Here is a 6,649-nt window from a genome sequence, read left to right on the forward strand (position 1 = left end):
GGAATGTATTTCAGTGGAATTTGGAAGGAAACAAGCTCTGAAGCTACTTCTGAATGTATTACTGATAGATCAAATAATTAGCCATGCATAACAAAGGAGGATGTGAGGTAGTCTCTGTGACAACTAAACATTTATAAACTCAGATATCTTAGGTTCAAGAGTGTTACATCAACCAGCTGAGGAAACCTCTAAACCATTAGTATAGTTTTCTGGCAAACATTAAAGGACAACTAAATACAAAAATTAAAGAAGACTGGAAAACTGACAGCATTGTCATTGAAAGAATCTTGTTGTTAATCTTCATTATTCTGAACAAAAAAAAGAAATTCACTAAAGCAAAATACTGACAATTTTAAAGGTTATCTCAGATGCAAAATATGAACTGCAGACATCTGAATAGTGAAGCTATTAAAAGTATTGATAATAAAATTATTAAAAGTATTAACAACCTGGCCTTAGAAGACAAAATCAAATGAAAATGAAAAATAAAATCACCAGAAAGAATCTCATTGATTGTTATAAAGATAAACAAAATAGACATATAACCCTTACAAAGGTGCTGATGAAAATAGCTTCATTAAAATCAATATCTGAAATTCACATCTTAGTATTATATAGCAAAGACAGTTAGTTTGAATTTGAAACAATAAACTGAGACTCAGAATGAAGTACCAACTCCAATAATTACATAATAAAAGCATAGATATTTTTCATTAGCTAATCCAATAAGATGTTCTGTTTCTTTCCACTCTTGCCTCTTAGAAAATGTAAGGGTAACTTTCAATAATCTAAGCAACATCCACCTGGAAAAGCAGTTAAAAGCTGGCAATAAAACAGATCAACCAACAGGGCTTGTGGGCAGACAGAGTACCATGCATGAATCTAAATCAAGGTTCTGTTGGGGCATTTAAAGCAAATACCCCATTTATCCTTGCTTACCAGGCATCAGTTCAGATTGTGAAGCCAACCCACCAGTACAGAACAACTGCTGATGAGGTGGCAGCATTATTGTGAAGTCTTCCAGGTTGTACCAAAGAAACATGCAAAAACACAATGCCCTGGTACTGCTGATATCTAAAAGCCTGTATCAATTATCATACAATATAAAATGACAAAATTTGTCCATGCCTTTATGTGGCTATTGTACCACTAGCTCTCATGACTGTGCAACTGGACTCCTGCCTATCCAACTTTTCTGCTGGCTCAACATCCCATCTTTTCCATCCGACCTTGATATTTTTGTCCCTGTACTCAGGCTCTTTTAATTATCCTCTCTTTTCTCCTATCACATTTTAAAATGCTGTTTTCCCTAGTGCCAAGGGGAAGTTCCTCAGATGAACCTCCAAGATGTCCTCTAAGCCTCCAAAGACGCAACACCTGTCAGCCTGCACTGGGAGAAGTTCAAACATTCCTCCCACAGCAGGATTCCCCAGCAGAGTCATCATGGCTGGTTGTACAACAGCTACTGGGTCTGAGAGAATTGTGATTCCTTGAGAGCAGGAAGGGCTGGAGAAATCGTGTGAACAGTAGCCTGTATGACACTTTTGGTCTTCTTCCAAAATCCTGCTCCCTTGGCCACTATGTGTTGGCCAGCTGCAGGAGACACCAGAGAAGAAACATCAACTGAATCCTGATATGGATCAAATCATAGAACTTTAAGGGGCTGGAATAGACCTTAAAATCCCCTAGACCCAAACCCTGCTGCCATGGGCAAGGATATCTCCTGCTAGACCGCGGCTGTCAAGGCCTCACCCAGCCCGGCCTGGAACACTGCCAGGGTTAGGGGCAGCCATAACCTGGCCCTGGGCAACCCATTCCAGGGCCTAGCCATCCTCATTGTAAAGAATTTCTTCCAAATCTCTAACTTGAATTTCCCCTCTTTCAGTTTGTACCCATTACTCCTTGTCCTGTCACTACAGTTCCTAGCAAAGAGTCCCTCTCTGACTTCCCAGTAATCCCACTCAAGACACCGGAATGCTGCTGTGATGCCTCCAGGCAACCCTCTCATCTCCAATCTGAACAGACCCAATTTTCTTAGCTTGTCTTAGAGGAAAACTGCTCCAGTCCCCTTATAAACTCGATGATCCTCCTCTGGAATTGCTCCAAGAGTTCCATGTCCTTTTTTGGTTGGGAAGACCTGAACAGTGCCCAGTACTCCAGGTGGGGTCTCACTCTATCCTCAGTACTCAGAAATATCCCTTCTGCTTCCAAATTGGACCAGGGAAGTGAGGCATGTCAGCAGGATTTACACAGTGGGGCATCTTCTGGGGCCTTTCCAGTCCTCTCAACAATCGTGGTGTGTAAGAACTGACACACTGGCATTTTGGGGGTTTTAGTCCTCAGTGGACCAAGCTATCTTACTAAGGAATATCTGAGTGGTGGGTATATTTGCTACACTTTTCTATTTCCTATTCATTCCCAGTCCCCCACATCTCTCTCCTTCTTCATAATCTGGCAATTTATGGGTCATATTTGCCCTCTCAGGGAATAAAAATTTGTTGTTTGAACACTTTTGCTGACACATTTCTGTTCAGCTGCAGGTGTTCCTCCCACTCAGATTTTTGGCTGTCGCTTACAGCTACATGCCTGGTCCATGGGCTGTTGAATAGTGGTCCCTTTCTGACTTTGCAGGGGAATAGGCATGCAGAGAGCTTGGCTCCTGAATGCTCTCTGAGTGGGAGGATGGAGCTGGTTGCTGGGACTGAGGAGGTCCAGCTGTGAGGACCTTTAAGGCAGGGTATGCAAGCCATGGGGTGTTAATGGCCCATCATTAGACTGCAAGGGTGTAGCTGCTCTAGGAATAGGTGCTTCAGCCAAAAGCATAAACACAGGATGGATTAATCATTTCATTAAAGTAGCAAAAAACCCCAAAAAGGGAACAGAAGGAGAGAAGCTCTTGTTCCAGTAGGGGTAAAAGGCTTCCTGTTTGAAGGTACCTTTCTGACCCACATGGAAAAATCAGATGGGTCAGCACAAGTGTCTTAGACAAAGTCATGCGAAACCAATACTGGCTTTATCCAGCTTCTCTTCCCTCACACCCCTTCATCCCTTGCCATCTGCCAGTGAAATGAAGAGCAAACAATGCAATGCCCCTCCCCTCCTCTCTTGTTTTCTCGCTTCTTGCTTTCTGACATTTTAAATCCATCTTGTCTAAGAGCCAAAACATCTAGCATTTATCCTATCATTCATTAACAACTTTGCCACATCAGTGGAGCAAAGAAAAAAGTGTTAAGCATTCAAAAACACAGCTAAAAGTACCATTGTAGTATACTCATACAGCTCTACTTGAAAAAGAACAAATATCTTCAATTTTGGCACAGTTTTGAAGTATTTGACTTTTCAACTATAACACCCTTGCAACATTTTTAATGTAATTTCCTGAAATTTATCTTGTAAACTAGAAGTGTGACCTGAAGTAGTCTATTGGTCCTTGTCTGAATCACTTTTAGAATCACAACACAGTCATTTACAACCTGAGCTAATGCAATAAACAGCAGGAGAAGAAACTGAGAAAGTGAGAGTTGGAAATGACCTTTAAAAATCATCTAGTTCATTCCCTCTAGGGACATCTTTCACTATCAATTTGCTCAAAGCCTCATTCAACCTGACCTTCAACACTTCCAATGATGGGCCACCCACAACTCCTCTGGGCAACCTGTTCCAGAGTCTCATTACTGTAATTGTAAAAAATTCCTTATGTTCAAGTTAAATCTTTCACTTTATAACCACTGCCCCTTGTACTGCTTCTAAGACCTTGGTAAAAAGTCTGATTTGCAAAAGCAAATTGCTTAAAGCTACATTCACTAGGGAGGTTCAGCCTTAGGCTCCACTGTTTCTTTCTCCACTCAACCTTCTCCATGACATTTTGGGAACAAGAGCAAGATTATGGTGAGTACTATGGGCAGTGGATATAATTACAGTAGGTGAGGGAGGAAAATGCAGATACCTAAACTAGCTAGCTAAGGCAGGATCAGGAGCAGTGCAGGTCAGCACTATGTAAGGCAAGAACAACTGTACTTACCTGTGCAATGCAGACACAGCCAGTCATTGCAAGCCAGCATGGAAAACAGTAACATTTTGCATGGTGTGGGTGTTCTTCAGGCAGTATCCTGAAAACAATGAAAACAGGTATTTCCTCAATGAGACTGAAGATGTTTCTAACAGTATAAATTGCTCATCCACTCTCTGAGCAAACTAAGCATGCCTTAGACACAGGGAATATTCATAAAATGTGTGTGAAAGTTTGTTAACAAAACTCTACTGAGGATGTATAAACTAAGACTATTCAAATAATTATAAGTTATCCAAAACTGAACAAATTTTCAAGGGCAAGTAAATGATCTATCCCTAAAACTCAAACCATCCTTCTCTCACATAGTAATTCCCTGCTCCAAAGTCTGTACTCATGATCATCATTGTCATGGCAACAAGTGTAAGATGATGTGTAAAACTTATCATCCATGAAACTGAAACTTAAAATGAACAAAACCAGCTCTGGTCAGACAAGGAGATTTCAACTCCACCAGTTTAATTCTAGCAAAGTTAATAGCTATTTTTAAAAAATCACTTTATAATGGAAAATGTTAGAATTTTCTTGCATACAATGCTGCTAACATGTCAAAAGAGCTTCAGCTATCTGTATAAATTTCTTCAGCATGAGGCTCAGTGACAATAATTTCCTCCATGCTGTACAAAACACTAATAATTTTCTTCCATTTTATCAAACCACAGTGCAGAATATTGTATTATTTGATATTTATTGCTTCTTACTGTTTGTAGCACCTAGGGTACAAATTTGGGTCAAAGAGAATCACTGGCTCCAAAAGGACAAGTTTTGTTTGTAGATTCTGTGAGGAAAAAGAGTAATAGAGGTGAAAGGCAAGGTGAAATCAGAATGGAAAGAAAGAAAAATAAATTTGAATTAGAATGAACTTGTATGCCTCAGAGACATCACAGCAGATGATAATATGAGAGATAAGAAAGGAAGATAACTTAGTCTGGAGTATTTACAATTTCTTTTTGAACTTATCAAACAACTTCATTGAAAAAAAAAAGTGGATTAGTTTATATCAACACATTTACATTTAGGATTGTTTTCATCCATTTGGATCTGTTCAAAGATGTATTTAAAATAGCCAAAGATCTCATAATACATTCTCAAGTCCTACAGGTAATTGCATTCTCCTGCTTCAAACCTGTGTATTTATCTGAGCCAAAGGTGTCTTCCAGTATATGATTCCTGTTCCAAAGTTTCTCTTTTTTTTTGAAAATAAACCGAAATAAATTACACAGAGGAACTTGCAGCTGAATCACCCCACTTGAACAAGTCTAAATTAACAGTAACTAAAAGGAACTCATAAAATTGTGAAAATAAGGCCATTACTCAACTGATAAAAAGGTAATTGTGTCCTCTTATTTTTCCATACATTGAAGTAATCTTCAGGATCTATGGAGTAAATCTTTGGCCATTTTTTTTTAACTGACTGAAGAGATTTCTTTGAGAGAGAAAAGATACACAGTAATTTTCCCTTGGGATACGTTAGCTTGAAAATTGATATAATTTCATTTGTAAATAGAGGAGGAAGGGATGAGTGTTGTTTTTCCACTAATTACCTTGACAGTTTTGTCTTTGTGAGCTTACAAATCAACTTAATTGTGAAGTAGCACTTTATTTTTACCAAATTAAACAATTAATAAATGAAAAGTACTCCTTTTTATGGTATCCATCAAGTCTGTCAGCTCAGCAAATTTAAATAATCAGAAATAGCATCCTAAATGATTACAAATAAGTCACATAAATAAAAAAAATTTCTAAGTCACTTCGGAAAATAAAGTCACATCACACTTATAAATACCAGCATGAGAAGCTTCACAGCCCAAGTCCACCATAGCAAAAATATCTGAGCAAAGGAGTCTTGAGTCATTAGTTCAGATTCCAGAGAGTGCACGACAATTATTTTGAAACCTGAAACAATACAATAATAGATTGTTAATCTGAAGTCAGATTTCATACTTTCCCTTTAGTGTCTTAAAGATAGGTATTACCTTAAATCTGCATTTTATATATATGGGTATTTAGAGCTTAAGAAATCATCAATCATCACAAAAAAAAATATAAAATAACAGATATACATTGCAAGGGAAAAAACCCTAAACTCTATGTCAAACCTCAAGTAGGATTTTTTGTTTAATTTTTATTTCTAGTATCAGTCACTGAATAATCAATTCAAAGACAGGAATCAGTTTACTAAATATAGAATATATCTAAACTAGAAATATTCTCCTTGAATATATTCCTTGAAGTACAGAACTGGCTATAATTTGAAGGCCTCAAACACACGTAGAAAGTAGCCAAGATCGGCTTGAACCTCATATGGTAACGATATTGTCAGGTAAATGGTATTTCAGTTCAGAATTTTCAGTTATTTGAAATTAGCATTTATTTGAAGGTTTTTAAGTCAACAAATTAATTTATAATTAATTAGCATTTATTTGAAGGATTTTAAGTCAAAAACATGATAATATCCACTGTTGTCTGGGTATTCAGATACAGATAAAAATGGGCACTTTTGACAATAAGCTTGATTAAAACTAGGCTTTAGAAATATAATATGCATGATTGAACGTTACTGTTAAGAAATTGGAAGCA

General features: G+C 37.6%; 1 long non-coding RNA gene across 1 annotated transcript; it reads right to left on the reverse strand.

Moving 5' to 3' along the window:
* Nucleotides 1-1,427: 1,427 nt before the first annotated feature.
* Nucleotides 1,428-5,914, reverse strand: LOC115947867. The gene is made up of 4 exons (XR_004081719.1): nucleotides 5,856-5,914; nucleotides 4,771-4,847; nucleotides 4,022-4,109; nucleotides 1,428-1,593 (listed from the first exon to the last, which is right to left on the reverse strand). It is a non-coding gene; the product is annotated as an uncharacterized LOC115947867 (long non-coding RNA).
* Nucleotides 5,915-6,649: the final 735 nt, after the last annotated feature.

The sequence above is a fragment of the Geospiza fortis genome, unplaced genomic scaffold (assembly GCF_000277835.1).
Source record: "Geospiza fortis unplaced genomic scaffold, GeoFor_1.0 scaffold10, whole genome shotgun sequence".
Lineage (NCBI taxonomy): Eukaryota > Metazoa > Chordata > Aves > Passeriformes > Thraupidae > Geospiza > Geospiza fortis.